Genomic DNA, 16,584 nt, shown 5'->3' on the forward strand with positions numbered 1-16,584 from the left:
GGAGTACCTATGAAAATATATATATGATTGATTGTATATTTAATTAATGATACTAGATTTTCTTGTATGGACTTAATGTATTCATATATAGTGCCCGTTCTTTATATTAATCTGTATCTTTCTTTTGACACTTTTTCTATACCTTTCCTTTACCCTCTGGTGAATATTTTTCTTGGAAAACAATCAGTTTGATATTTCTTTACTAATAATGAATACTTAATCTCGAATATGTATTGGTATGTGTCATCCATGAGTGAGATTGAATACATCCTTAAGAGAGCCAGATAATGATTGACTGTTTAATTATTTTTAAACTAGTACAGTAATTACTCTGATCTATATGGGTTTTAGAGTATGATAATATGAGAAGCATGGTGAACTTGGATCACACTAACGATATATTAGATTATATAAACTTGAAGTGTACTCATGAATAGATCGTAGGAATATCGATTGAAGGATATTAGATCACGAAGGGGTCTGTTTATTTATTTTTTGAATACTAACTCTTAGTACGACTATAAGTACTTTAGGTTTTAATGTTCCAAGATGGCGAACTTGAGACGAGGGGTATCAATAGCAGGACTCGAAGTTGAAGTAATATAACTCGTGATTTAATATAAACTTGAAGTGGACCCTTGAATTGATCGTGGGACTATCAATTGTATGATATTTGATTACGAAGTGGTTCGGTTGTTTAATTTTGAATGCTTATTTTTAGTATGATAAGTGGTTTGTTTGTTTATTTTTTGAATACTAAGTCTTAGTAAGATTATAAGTACAATAGGTTTTTAATGTTCTAAGATGGCGGATTTGAGACGAGGGGCATTTACAGCAGGATTCACGTTGACATAATATAACTTTATTCGTAACTGCGAACACTGACAAGTAAAGAAGTTACGTATTTAATAAAGCTTTATTTTAATAATAGAAAAGATATATATTATTACAGTCAGCCTTATTGTAAGGAGATGATTTATATAACAATATTGAGACGTGAAAACACATGTTGATAAACAGAGTTGTTACGAGTGAAATAACTCTTTGACTTAATTAATGCCAGAGTACAATCTATATAATCAGGTTATAATATTATAACATACCATTGACAGGTGAGAATTTATTAGCGGTGTTGGGACGTTAAAACGCGCTTTCATATTAAACCTTGCATACTACAAGATGGAGCTCATTACACACTAGTATATAAGGCGTTTACAAGATGGCGCCCGTGTAGAACGCCGTGTTTGTATCATGAGACAGTGTGATACGAAGCACATTAGGTGATTGTGAGAATTGGAGTAGTATTATTTTTAACTTCTCCTTAGGTGTATGAGAACGAACAATGTAACTACGCCTGCATGGTTTCTTTTGATTTCAGAGCACGTACACGTGTTGTACCTTTTTGTTACGGATTTTGAAGCTACGGGCTACTTGCGAAAAAGGGTGAGATTATTATTTTTATTGCGACCTGTTTTGACTTAAATACTCATGAACTGGAGGTATATTTGAATACAGGCTTTGACCATGCTTATGCTTATGTTTTTCTAAATAAATGATTTTGACTTTGGATTGTTAAGGACGATCCTGGAAAGATTTCTCAGAGATTTAGAAGTCTTGTTTGCTCGACAGGTATTTCGAGCACTTGTAATGGATGCCCATTATGTTAGTTATTTTCAGATTTCCTGAGAGAAACTTTTATTACACGGACATGTTGGAGGAGTAGGATATTCGTACACAAACACTATATTGATGTAAGAAGTTATGACTCGATTTTACAGATATTGTACTAGGCGTTCGATACAGGAGAATATACTTAGCTTACATACGCTGTCAGTCGAATTTCAGGTGATTGGAATATATAAGCGAATTGTGTTCATATTTTAGCCTTTGCTCTTGGGCTTCCACATCTTCTGGTGTTTGTGGACGGGATATTTTGTGGTTTGATCTAAACCTTATTCTTTACTGAGACTCTGTTCTTTTGCAGTATGGTTGATGGTAAACTTTGACAACTTGATTGTCTTTCTACTACTTCTTATTTTAATTGGATTAATCTTTATCATAATTAAGGTGGATATATATGCATTTACCAAACTTTAAAAGTAATTCTGTTTTATTTGGGTTTGCAGCCCTGAGGAAGTCAATGATGCATTATATTGCATGACGAAACACGTGTTGGCTGCTTTGCAATTGTATACCCTGAAGAATTGGCTGCTTTTCAATTGTATACACTGAAGAATTATCAAATTGAATGTATTGAATATCTGGATATGGACAATTTCCTGTACCAAGAGAAGAATACCTGATCTAAAGGAAATTGAATACATTCATGGACTTTGAAACTTAAATCATGTGGAGAGCATACCATTTCATGAACTGATTTATTGATATTTGATAGAGTGATCAGGGAGGACATTTTCATATGTAATTGTAACTGCTTGTCCATGATTGGTATGTTTGCCTTACTAGTAAAGTCCCTTGTAAAGTGCACTATGTGTACCAGGGCTGGTAATGCAACTGCTACTAGTGGACCTGCAGCCCTAATTGTGCCACCCACACCAGTAGCCTTAAAGAGGGAACTCAGGCCTGTCATTGCAGTGCCTGCGCACAGTTTGTTAAACTGCCATGTTGTTCTGACAAGTGCACCCACTTGCCAGACCTTACACTTCCCTCTCTCTGCACATCAGACACCCCTATGGTAGATCCAAGGTACCCCCTGGGCAGGGTGCAGTGCATGTGAAAGGTAGGACATGTACTAAGGTGTGTACCATGTCCTGACAGTGAAATAATCTCCATTTCGTTTTTCACTGTTGAAAGGCCATCTTGCCCATAGGACAGAATGGGGAGGCTGTGTAATATGTTTTCCAGCCTATCTTCCCAAAGGCTTAAGATGAAGAGATGAAGTTTAGTGTCCCTGAACTCACAATGTAATAACACATCTGTTTTATGAAGGTGGTTTTTGCATTGTGTGTTTAGAAGCCATTCTTTTAGAAGTGGCTGGGTTTTTGTGCTCTAACATTTCTGTGTGTCTCTGCCTGGTTGTGGATTGACTGTCTGGATTTGAAAGTGATAGGATCTGGGGAATGTCTTGACCCAGGGGAGGAGGTGAGACAGCAACAGGCTGACCTGCATCTGGAGTGTAGGGGGAGAAGTAGCCCCTAAGGGTGAAGAGTCCTGGGTTGCTGCCATAAAACAATTGTCCCATTTCCGGCTCAGTGATTGAGAATCCAGACCCCCCACTAATCAAAGGGAGAAGGTGTCACTGGCAGGGAGGCACCCAGAACTGTGATCGTGGTCACCTGGAGTCCAAGCGAGTCTCAGCGACGCTGTGTGCGTGTGCTTTTTGCAGCCCGAGCCCTTCCTGAGGATTGTCCTGTGATCGTGTGAACCAGAGTCCAAGTGAGTCTCACCGACGATGTGTGCGTGTGCTTTTTGCAGCCTGAGCCCTTCGTGAGGATTGTCCTGTGACTGTGTGCACCGGAATCCAAGTGAGTTTCAGCGACACTGTGTGTGTGCTTTGTGCAGCCTGAGACCTTCATGAGGATTGCCTTGTTGTCATGCACACCCGGAATCCAAGTGAGTCTCAGCGACGCTGTGTGCATGTGATTTGTGCAGCCCAAGACCTTCATGAGGATTGCCTTGTTATCGTGCAGCCAGAGTTCAAGTGAGTCTCAGCGACGCTGTGTGTGTGTTCTTCATTCAGCCTGAGACCTTCGTGAGGAGTGCCCTATGATCGTGCACCTGAAGGTCAAGTGAGTCTCACTGACGCTGTGTGCTTGCGCCCTGTGGCAGCCTGAGATCTTCGTAGCATCAGCAGCCCGGACCGGCAGCCCCGGAGGAGCTGAGCCGCCGTCCCGAGCCCGCCATTGCCAGAGCGGGACCTCGACCAACCCCGTCGAGGGAGGGCCCGAGTTCCACTGCCCAGAATTTACAAAGATTGCATCTGAGGCCCAAGTCGCTGGAAGGGGAGAGAAGAGTGAAGTCACACCCCCCAGGAAACGTGTGTCGACGCCTGGGGTGGAGTGCGGGCTTGGAGGGAAATGCTCTCGGCCTCTCCCCTTCCTGCAGCGCGAGCCACTGCCTCGGCAAATATCGCGGCCTGTACTGGCCAAAGGAGTGGCAGTACCGGGGCCGGAGTGCGGAGCTGTACTTTTTGTTTACACCATACCCGTGTGGGGGCAACTGTTGACAGAGGCTGACTGTGAGTCAGCACGAGTGGCGGAGAGACCGCCTGAGGCACCTTGATCGGTGATCAATCAATCAATCAATTAATCAATCAGTCATTTGTTAAGCGCACTACATACCCGCGAGGGTCTCAAGGCGATGGGGGAGGTGGGGCCGCTACTGATCGAACAGCCAGGTCTTCAGTATCCTCCTGAAGGTCAGCAGGTCTTGGGTCTATCATAGGCTCAGTGGGAGGGTGTTCCATGTCTTGGCGGTAAAGTGGGAGAAGGATCTCCCTCCGGTGGTTGTTTTTCGGACACGCGGGACGGTGGGGAGTGAGAGGTCGGCAGAGCGTAGCTGGCGGTTGGGGGTGTAGAAGGAGAGCCGTCTGTTGAGGTAGGCTGGGCCGGTCTTGTGGAGTGCCTTGTGTGCGTGGATGAGGAGCTTGAAGGATATCCTCTTGTTGACGGGGAGCCAGTGCAGGTTTCTCAGGTGTGGGGGTGATGTGGCCGTGTCGTGGCACATCGAGGATCAGTCGTGCCGAGGCGTTTTGGATGCATTGTAGTCGATTGATGAGCTTGGTTGGGGCTCCCGCGTAAAGGGCGTTTCCGTAGTAGAGTCTGTTGCTGGCGATGGCCTGGGTGACCGTCTTTCTTGTATCTGTCGGGATCCATCTGTAGATCTTGTGGAGCATGCGGAGGGTGTTGAAACAGGAGGAGGAGATGGCGTTGACTTGCTTGGTCATTGAGAGCGTTGAGTTGAGGATGATTCCCAGGTTGTGTGCGTGGTCGGTGGGGGTCGGGGCTGCCCCCCGTGCCGTTGGCCACCAGGAGTCGTCCCAGGCTGATGGATTGGAGCCAAGGATGAGGACCTCCATCTTGTCCGAGTTCAGCTTCAGACAGCTGATCTTCATCCAGTCGGCGACGGCCTTCATTCCTTCGTGGAGGTTGGCTTTGGCAGTGATGGGGTCCATGGTGAGGGAGAGGATCAGTTGAGTATCGTCGGCGTAGGAGATTATGTTGAGGTCGTGCTGTCGGGCGACGTGTGGGAGCGGGGCCATGTAAATGTTGAACAGTGTCGGGCTGAGGGAGGATCCCTGGGGTACGCCGCAGATGATCTCGGAGGCTTTGGAACGGAACGGGGGGAGGTGGACGCTCTGGGTTCTGCCGGGGAGGAAGGCGGTGGTCCATTCCAGAGCGTTGTCTCGGGTCCCTGCGGTGTAGAGGCGTGCGCGTAGTGTGCGGTGGCAGACGGCGTCGAAGAGGCGGAGAGGTCTAGGAGGATGAGTGCTGCGGTCTCCCCGTTGTCTAGCAGGGTCCTGATGTCGTCGGTGGCGGCGATGAGGGTGGTCTCAGTGCTGTGGTTACTGCAGAACCCAGACTGGGAAGGGTCCAGGATTCTGTTCTCTTCGAGGTATCGGGTTAGCTGTCTGTTGATGATTTTCTCGATGACCTTGGTCGGGAAGGGGAGCAGAGAGATGGGCCGGGAGTTCTTGAGGTCTCTTGGGTCTGCCTCAGGTTTTTTGAGTAGGGCGTTGATCTCGGCATGTTTCCAGCTCTCTGGGAAGGTCATGGTCTCGAGGGAGAGATTGATGATGTTGCGCAGGTGGTGTGCGATGGAGCTGCTTGCTTTGTTGAAGACGTGGGGCGGGAATGGGTCTGACGGAGAGCCGGAGTGGATTGTGCTCATGGTCTTGATGGTGCCATCGACGCTCACGCTGGTCCAGGCTAGCAAGGGGACGTGGTCGATGGTGTGCGGAGGGTCTGTTGTGTTGCTGTCTGTTGGGGCTGTCTGGGTGTTGAAGCTGTCGTGGATTTCTGCTATCTTGCGGTGGAAGAAGGTGGTGAGGGAGTCGCACAGGGCTTGCGACGGCGGGATGTCGCTGGTGTTGGAGCTGGGGTTGGAGAGTTCTTTCACGATGTTGAAGAGCTCCTTGCTGTCGTGTGCGTTGTTGTCGAGGCAATCTTTGAGGGAGGTCTTCTTGGCAACCCTGATGAGGTGGTGGTGGTTGCGGACGGCGTCCTTGTGTGCTGTGTGGCTGTCCGGAGTTTGTTCACTGTGCCATTTCTTCTCTAGTTTCCGGGAGGCTTACTTGGAGGCTAGGAGTTCTGGGGTGAACCAGCTGTCCCTCTTGCTGGTGTCTCTGTGGGGGGGTTTCTTCAGCAGGGCGAGGGTGTTGGTGCAGTCCTCGATCCAGCATCTGAGGTTCTGGGCAGCGTCGTCGGTGTTTGAGGGTTCGGTGGGTGGGCTGAGAACGAGGTTTGCATGTAGTTGGTCTTCGGTGATTTTGCTCCAGTGGCGGCGGGGGATCAGTTGGGTGCGGTGGTGTGTGGTGGGTTTCTGGAAGGTGAAGTGGATGCAGCGGTGGTCGGTCCAGAGGAGTTTGGTGGTTTGGCTGACGGAGACGTACGGGCTTGAGGAGAAGACGAGGTCAAGCGTGTGGCCAGCGGAGTGGGTGGGCGTTGTGACAAGTTGTCTCCATCCGAGGTTGGCGAGGTTATCGATCAGGGTTGTGGAGTTGTTGTCGTTGTTGTTCTCAAGGTGAAAGTTCAGGTCTCCAAGGAGGATGTAGTTGGTGGAGGTCAGGGAGTGCATGCTGATGAAGTGGGCGATGGAGTTGCTGAACTGGGGGTGGGGTCCGGGGGGGTCGGTAGACGAGGGTGCCTCTGAGGGTGGAATTGGGGTCTGTGTGGATCTGGAAATGCATGTGTTCGACGGTGCTGAGCGTGTCGTCGGTGCTGGTCGAGATCCTGATTCTGTTCTTGTGTACAATGGTGATTCCTCCTCCGACTCCATTGGTGCGGTCTCTGCGGGTGATCTTGTAGCCGTCTGGGATGGCTATGGCGATGTCGGGTGCGGAGGCATTGGTCAACCAGGTCTCTGTCAGGAAGGCAACGTCTGGGGAGATTGTGTTGAGCAGGTCCCAGAGCTCAACGGCGTGTTTGTGTGCGGAGCATGTGTTCAGTAGTATGCATCAGAGGTGGTTGAGGTCTTTCTTGGCGGGTGGTTCGTCGGCTCTGTGGCTGGTGTAGCTGCAGTTCCGGCAGGTGAAGGGACCGTGTGTGCGTTTCGGGGTGGCCTTGAAGCAGGTGTGGGTCCGTCCGGGGTTGAGAGCGTGCAGAGTGCTGGCGTCGTTGTGGCGAGTGCGGGGGCCAGGGGTTCTGGCGCTGGGCGCGGGCCAGGCACGGACGGGAGCAAACGGGCTTACCTCAGGCACGGCCGCGCAGTGGCCGGCATATATGGGGAGGTGGGAGGGAGGAGCAGCTGGGAGGCGGGAGGCAGGGGTAGCGAATGGGCAGTCAGGGAGGTGGGCCGCAGGGGACACAGCGTCAGGGGCGGTGAGGGGTGACGAAGGAAACAGAAGGCAAAAGGGCACAACAATTGAGGAGGAAACGAGTGGCACAGAATGCAAAAAGGTCACAAGAAAGGGCTAAAAGGTCACAAAAATCAGGGGGAAACGAGTGGCACAGAAGGCAAAAAAGGTCACAAAAATCGGGGGGAAACGAGTGGCACAGAAGGCAAAAGGGTCACAAGAAAGGGCACAAAGGTCACTAAAATTGGGGGGAAACGAGTGGCACAGAAGGCAAAAAGGTCACAGAAATGCAGGGGCAGCTAAGCAGCAGAAGGCAAACATGGGCAGAGAGACACGGGGGCAGCGAGGGGAACAGAGGGAGAGAACGGGCACAGACCACGTACAGACAGTGGGGAAGACAGACAACAGCAGTCACAGACACAACGATGAAAATGCAGGCACTACGAGAGCAATGAAAAAATACAGGCAGTACAACGAGAGCAATGAGAAATACAGGCAATACAATGGAAGATGAGCAAACCTACGGCCTACCACTGGCCACCAGGGATGAGGCGCAGGTGGTAGCCTGCGGGTGGAGGAAGGCCTCGAACTTCTTTAGCAGCGGCAGCTGGGGCAGAGACACACAGGCGGTGCTGTGCGGAGGGGGAGCGACCTACCTGGAAGGGTCAAGGGTGCTGGAGTGTATTACACATTGCATGGTTTCTGCAGCACAAACTACCAAATTTCGTATTACGCATTGCATTGTTTCTGCATAACGAACTACCCGATTAGTGTATTACGCAGTGCATTATTTCTGCATAACGAAGTACCTGATTGTTGCGTTACGCATTTAATTATTTTTACTTTGCAAAGTGCCTGATTCTAGCATTACGAACTGCATTATTTTTACATTGCAAAGTGCCTGATTCTAGCATTACGAACTGCATAGCATTGCATTAGACCTGCAGTGGAACATTTAGAAGGGCTCATTAATATCGACAGAACTTACAAGGGCTGGCTGGCCTAACAACCGGCCAGGAGGAATATTAAAAATACGCATATGTTGGATCCATATCATGTAGTCTTATCGTATATCTTTTTATATAAATTTATACTTGTTTTTATGAAAGTCGAGGGGGGTTTCATTTGTGGTGTCATCATTGGGTTGCTGTGAGCGTCGTTGCAAATACTTTACACTTTTGCCTTGAAGATAAGCCTGGCTGCTCATGCCAAGCTACCAAGGGGGTGAGCGGGGCTATCTGAGAAGGTGTCCTTCCTTCCCCTGATGTGGAAACGAGGGTCCCTATTTGGCCTAAGGTACCTACCTCAGCCAACCAGGGATCCCGGGTCTCACATTTGGTGGTCAGCGGTTGGGATTTGAACATGTATTTGCAAATTCACTCACAGTGATTGGTGTACATCACAAGTTTAGCGCAGACCACAACGCAACCACATATTGGGTTCTTGATTTGTTGGTTCTATTTTTGAGCGACCTTTAAGCCACACATCCTGTCTCAGAGGAGTCAAGTAGCCAGTGAGGCTGCAGAATTAGAGTTCGACATTGAGGCATTGCTTACCTACAAAGTTGATCAATTGAGGCAATTCTGCAGAGCTCAGGAGATGGGTGATGTTGAGGTGGATGAGGATGACCCAGGGAATGGATTTGGTCCACAGGATTTGCAGTGGAGGGACCAGCCTCAGGGGCTGGTAGTAGCCATTCAGGGAGTAGTTTTTCACCAGAGGAGCTGGAGGAAAACCAAAGGGTCAGAGAGCATGAGTTGGAGGTTTTAAAACTTAAAACTCAAGCAGGAGAGAAGAAGCTGCTCATTGAAAGTGAAAAGCGAGCAGGGGAGAGCAGGAAAGTTCTTGCCTTGGAAGAGAAAAAGATTCTATTAGCTCATGAGTTAAGCATGAGGGAACTGGACATGAAGGTTAAACAGGCAGAGTCCAGTTCAAATGGTGGCAGCATACAGCCAGTGCCAAGTGTGGATTTGTACAAGCGTGAACTGGATGATTGGGTGTTGGTGAGCATGGCAAATGATTTGAAGGGGTTGCTCAACTTTGCCCCTAGGGAGCCTAGGCTCAGTAATTGTTTTCCAGGAATGTGCCAACCCGTGTTAGGGTGCAAGCTCTTTGAATCCCGGGAGCTGGCACAAGAGCCGGATCCCTGGTCATGGGTCCAAGGGTCTGAAAAGGCCTTAGAGAGGGAAGAGAGGTGAAGTAGAACCGTAAGGTCCCAGAGTAGTGGAGAACCGTAAGGTCCCAGAGTAGTGGGGGGGGCATGCAGGCTAGCACCCTGTTTCAAGGGAGAAGGAGGGAATGTGAGCAGCTTCCCCAGGGGTTTACTGCCCCACCCCACCCCAGAGATTGGAGGGTTCCGTAGAGGAGCACCAGTTTGGAGGCCTAGTGCCTACTTGCCAGCTGTGCGAGGAAGAACACCTAGCATCAGGAGGGCGTGGGCCGTCTGTCACCAGGGCTCCCGTGGTCCTAAGTTTGTGGATGCCATTCCTAAATGGCAGGCACAGAAATCTAAATGGAAGGTTAAGGGAGGAAGGTGTCCACCTGTGGGAAAACCCGTGGGACCGTGTCCAGCAAGTAGGGCTAGGTCCCCTAGGAGTGACCAGTGTAAACCCACTTCTAACCTGGAGGACAGGATAACTGTGAACAGTATCCTGACTGATGGTTCTTCCAGGGATACCGCTCTAGGTGGGGGTTGGCAAGGGACCAGCACCCCTAGAGAGGCCCCAACTGCCTGGAAGTACCCATGGAGTGGCATAGTTGGCCCAGGGAGTAGTGACCAAGGGAATCCCCTGGGGTCAGGAAGGCATAGAACAGGAGGGTGTCCCTGCGGTAGCGGACCTGCTTCCATGTTCTATCGCCCCAAGCAGGGAAGTCCATCAAGGTAGTTGATTGGTCTACCCTGGCTTTTGGCTGGGAGGGGGTTGTGTTGGACTTGGCCCTTTTTGGCTAAAGTTCCCTAAACTTTTTGCTTTCCCCCTAGACCTTTTTTCAGACATGGTGTTACCAACTTAGATGCTTTGGGCACTTTGCCACTGCTGATCAATCAGTGTCACAGTGCAAGTGCTACCTGTATAAAGTGTAATGGTGATTGGTTGTCCATGATTGGTATGTTTGCCTTACTAGTAATGTTCCTAGTAAAGTGCACTATGTGTGCCAGGGCTGGTAATGCAACTGCTACTAGTGGGCCTGCAGCACTAATTGTGCCACCCATACCAGTAGCCTTAAAGAAGGAACTCAGGTCAGCCATTGCAGTGCCTGGTTACAGTTAGTTTGTTAAACTGCCATGTTGTTCTGGCAAGTGCACCCACTTGCCAGACCTTACACTTCCCTCTCTATGCACATCAGACACCCCTATGGTAGGTCCAAGGTACCCCCTGGGTAGGGTGCAGTGCATGTGAAAGGTAGGACATGTACTAAGGTGTGTACCATGTCCTGACAGTGAAATAATCTCCATTTTGTTTTTCACTGTTGAAAGGCCATCTTGTCCATAGGACAGAATGGGGAGGCTGTGTAATATGTTTTCCAGCCTATCTTCCCAAAGGCTTAAGAAGGAGAGGTGAAGTTTAGTGTGCTTGAACTCACACTGTAATAACACATTTTTTTATGAAGGTGGTTTTTGCATTGTTGCGTTACGCATTGCATTATTTTTACATTGCAAAGTGCCTGATTCTAGCATTACGAACTGCATTATTTTTACATTGCAAAGTGCCTGATTCTAGCATTACGAACTGCAAAGCATTGCATTAGAACTGAAACGGAACGTTTAGAAGTGCTCATTAATATCGCCAGAACTTACAAGGACTGGCTGGCTGAACAACCGGCCAGGAGGAATATTAAAAATACACATATGTTGGATTTATATCATGTGGTCTTATCGCATATCTTTTTATATAAATTTATACTCGTTTTTATGAAACTCGTGTGAAGTCCATTTGTGGTGTCATCATTGGGTTGCTGTGAGCTTGGTTGCAAATACTTTACACATTTGCCTTGAAGATAAGCCTGGCTGCTCGTGCCAAGCCTCCAAGGGGGTGAGCGGGGGCTATCTGAGAAGGTGTCCTTCCTCCCCCTGACGTGGAAACGAGAGTCCCTATTTGGCCTAAGGTACCTAACTCAGCCAACCAGGGATCCCGGGTCTAACAGTATATAATGAAAATCTAAATGTATTCATTTTTTTTTTTCATACATCTACTTCTACTTAAAAACAGAGGGCCCGATTCACAGAACTAACTTAAGACAAAATCCTAAACTTACTACCATTTTGGTATTCACAGAAGGCACTTACTCATTTTGGTATTCACAGAAGGCACTTACTCATTTCGGTATTCACAGAAGTTAGGAGTCCTAACTTTAGGACTCCTAAATGCCTTCTGTGAATACCGAAAGTCTTAAAATTAGGATTTTTCTCAATTTAGTAGTCCTAAATTTAGGACTCCTAACTTTAGGACTCCTAAATGCCTTCTGTGAATACCGAAAGCCTTAAAATTAGGTTTTTTCTCAGTTTAGTAGTTGTAAAGTTAGGAGTCCTAACCTTAGGACTCCTAAACTGAGAAAAATCCTAATTTTAAGACTTTCGGTATTCACAGAAGACATTTAGGAGTCCTAAATTTAGGACTACTAAATTGAGAAAAATACTAATTTTAAGTCTTTCGGTATTCACAGAAGGCATTTAGGAGTCCTAAAGTTAGGAGTCCTAACTATACTACTACTAAACTGAGAAAAATCCTAATTTTAAGACTTTCGGTATTCACAGAAGGCATTTAGGAGTCCTAAAGTTAGGACTCCTAACTTCTGTGAATACCGAAATGAGTAAGTGCCTTCTGTGAATACCAAAATGAGTAAGTGCCTTCTGTGAATACCAAAATGGTAGTAAGTTTAGGATTTTGTCTTAAGTTAGTTCTGTGAATTCTAATACTAATAAAACCAATACTTTAAACAACATAAAGACAATATTTTCCGAAAACATACATTTTCAAATGAGATTCTACTTAAACATAAACCTAACATTTATAACGATCTCAATATTTAACAACATAATAAAAAAACACTGAAATAATTATCACATTGGCATTTCGAACACATTTAAAACAAATTACAACACATTATAAACAATCTGTTTATATATAATTATTTAAAACTCTCCTCCTTTAAAACTACATATACTCTTACTTAGCATTTTCCATAAAAGGAAACCAATTAACTAAAAAAAATTCAAACCATCCAATAGAAAGGCCACATACAGAAAACAACCAATAACATTCAAGAAACAATTTGAAACCACTATATAAACCAATTAAAACAAGTCTTCTACTGTGCCTTAAACCAAAGCATTGAACGAAGAAGAAACTCTGCTAAACAGAAGAAACCTACATCCTACTACTATTCTAAAAACGTAAGTAAATATTCTTTTCTAACTAAACTGCCAAATTAAACTAAAACACTAATTTATCTTTACTCAAATAAATAACTAACTTATATATTCCATCTCTTTATGTTTCCACTACAGATATTACTCCAAACAGCTAAAGAAAATATTGAAGATTGCCAGAAAAGACTCACTAAAAAGTAAGTATACTATCAAAATACTTTATAAAATATTAATTAAATCCTACTCAAACCCCAAAACATCCTAAACCCCTAAACAAATCCATGTTCTCTTTTTTAAGTTTAAAAAAACCTGTATAAATTAACACCTATAGTCTATACCACTGGGCATGAGGGAAGGCTCTGTTTGCTTAGGGAGAGGTTGGGCTACTGCATCTTATTTATTAGGGAGGAGGGGCACATAGTAAGAGGGGTAGGGGACGGGGGTACATTGACATGTGGTGGGGGAGGGGGTGGGTAGAGAACTGGGTGGGAAGGTTGTTCCTTCTCCTGAATAATTGGTCTTGATGATAAATGTGTGGTACTTCGGGAACAGGTGAAGGCGGGGGAATGTTTGTAGAGTTGTTGATTTGTAAAACAATAAAATACGTTTCAACAAAAAAAATATAGTCTATACCAAACAACAATACCACCCCACTTAAAAGACTAAACCAACCAAAACAATATATGTTCTTTAACTTTCAGAGACTACATCTACTAAACAGCATTTTGTCTACAAACAACATCTTCATTCAAATACAACCAAAAACACTTGGGTGCCGATTACGATCCGGTAAAAACCGGGTACGAACCGTCGGTCGGAGCGTATTCTCCGTCCGACTCGTACCCGGTTGTAAAACATTACAAACATGGAATTACGATTCGCACGGAAACACCATTTCCGTACGAATCGTAAAAAACACCGACCGACGAAAATATGCATACGAATGTGATCCGGGAATGCTGCGACGTGACGTCGGGACGCTTCTAGGCAGCGTTTCACGACCCAGGAATTACGATTCGAACCGACAGCAGTCCGGACGGCAATATTTTCACGGCACCCAAAAAGTGCCGCAAATGCGAAGTACGGCGCAAAACGACCAGAGTAGGAGGCCCGGTAAGCGCCGTACCCCCCCCCCAGCCCCCACATGTACGCACCGTACCCCCCCAGCCCCCGCATGTACGCACCGTACCCCCCCCTGCCCCCGCATGTACGTGTCGAACCCCCCGTGTATGTACACCCGAGTACGTGTCGAACCCCCCCGTGTATGTACACCCGAGTACGTGTCGAACCCCCCCGTGTATGTACACCCGAGTACGTTCGAGTCGTACCCCCACCCATGCATGTACACCCGAGTACGTGTCGAATCCCCCGTGTATGTACACCCGAGTACGTGTCAAACCCCCCCGTGTATGTACACCCGAGTACGTTCGAGTCGTACCCCCACCCGTGCATGTACACCCGAGTACGTGTCGAACCCCCGTGTATGTACACCCGAGTACGTGTCGAACCCCCCGTGTATGTACACCCGAGTACACGGGGGGGTTCGACACGTACTCGGGTGTACATACACGGGTGGGGGTACGACTCGAACGTACTCGGGTGTACATACACGGGTGGGGGTACGACTCGAACGTACTCGGGTGTACATACACGGGGGGGTTCGACACGTACATGCGGGGGCTGGGGGGGTACGGCGCATACATCCGGGGGCTGGGGGGGTACGGCGCGTACATGCGGGGGCTGGGGGGGTACGGCGCGTACATGCGGGGGCTGGGGGGGTACGGCGCGTACATGCGGGGGCTGGGGGGGGTACGGCGCGTACATGCGGCGGCTGGGGGGGGTACGGCGCATACATGCGGGGGCTGGGGGGGGTACGGCGCGTACATGCGGGGGCTGGGGGGGGGTACGGCACGTACCGGGCACCTGTTTGGACGTCTCCATGGTTGTTATAGGAGTTCGGTGCGGACGGTCTTTTAACCATACGGTTGTACATTCGGACGCCCGGGACGGATCGTGATTCCCCGGTCGGACTTCGCTTTTCACGTTTGTACGGTAAATCGTACGAGGACGTGTCGGACACTTTTTCCGACCCGAGGACGTGTGGGGAATTATTCCCAATGCGATTCGTATGGTCTTTTTCCCATGCGAATCGTGATTGCCAGTTCGTACGGCACTTGTACGATTCGTACGGTAAAAAGACCGGATAAGAGTCGCACGGGGAATTTTTTTACCGGATCGTGATCGGCACCTCGGTAAGTATATATAAAAAAGTAGTTTGTTTCCTATTTTTATAGAAATATATAAAGTACTATTGCATATATTTTCATATACATTTTTTCCAGATTTCTAACACATCACGATGACAGAAGAAGCCCAATTTATAACTTCGCAGAAAGGAAAATTCCTATTGTGTTACATGGGTTACACATACACCCAAGAAAAGCAGACGGACCGAAAAGTGAACTGGAAGTGTTCTAAATATTATTCGAACAAATGCTACGGACGAGCAACAACAAGAGAAACAACTGTACAATATACAAGAGAGCATAACCATCCACCCAATCTCTCTGAAATAGAAGTCAGATCAACCCTCGAAAATATCAAAGAATTAAGCACTGGTTCACAAACTGCTACAAGTGTAATCCTAAAAGAACTATTACCTAGAGTGCCCAAAGAAGCAAGAGGCCAATTACCATCAATTGCTTCTATAAAAAGAACTATTGCTAGGACCAAAAAAGCAACCACGACAACTATACCATCCCCTAAAACTTTTCAAGATATCATCATTCCACCAGAATTAAGTATCACCCACAATAATGAACCTTTTATTTTTTTTTATAATAAAAGCACAGAAAAAAGAATAATAATGTTTGCTACTGCAAACAATATAACTAAACTGCAACAATGCCAAACATGGATGATGGATGGCACCTTTACAATATGCCCAAAACCATTCTACCAGCTTTACACAATACACGGTCAATATCACAACACTTCCATACCTTTAATTTATGCACTATCACCTAACAAACAAAACACAACATATAATGAAATGCTAGGAAAACTAAAACAAGAATCAAATGATTTTTACCCTCAAAGAATTATCATAGACTTTGAGCAAGCCATGATAAATTGCATTCTAAAACTGTACCCCCATACAGCTATCCAAGGATGTTACTTCCATCTAAACCAATGTATATGGAGACATTTACAAAATCTTCACTTAGGTGCCGATCACGATCCGGTAAAAACCGGGTACGAACCGTCGGACGGAGCATATTCTCCGTCCGACGCGTACCCGGTCGTCAATTTTTACAAACAAGGAATTACGATTCGCACGGGTACACCATTACCGTACGAATCGTAAAAAAGCCCGACCGAACAAAAAAACACCTATGAACCAGAGAGGGTTTTGGAGACAGGATAAATGGCGCTAAGGCAGATGAACGGACAGATGGAGTCAGAAGAACAAAGAACCAATGCTTAACGGTGCAATCAGGTCAGGGGAATACCCAAAACCCCTGTATAAGGTGTGGACAAAAGCCCATACCAAAATAATTATAAGCAAATCCTGTGCACACGTGACAATGAGATTAAATTAGATCACAGAAATGATAACAGGTTTCAAAGAACAATGGAAAGATGTTTTTAATTCAAACGTTGTCTTCCATCAGTACAAAGAGCGCCAGCCGACACGTGTTTCATCAACAGTAAACAACTGTGAATCTTCAGGGCTGGGAAA

The sequence above is a fragment of the Triturus cristatus genome, chromosome 5_1 (assembly GCF_964204655.1).
Source record: "Triturus cristatus chromosome 5_1, aTriCri1.1, whole genome shotgun sequence".
Classification (NCBI taxonomy): Eukaryota; Metazoa; Chordata; class Amphibia; order Caudata; family Salamandridae; genus Triturus; species Triturus cristatus.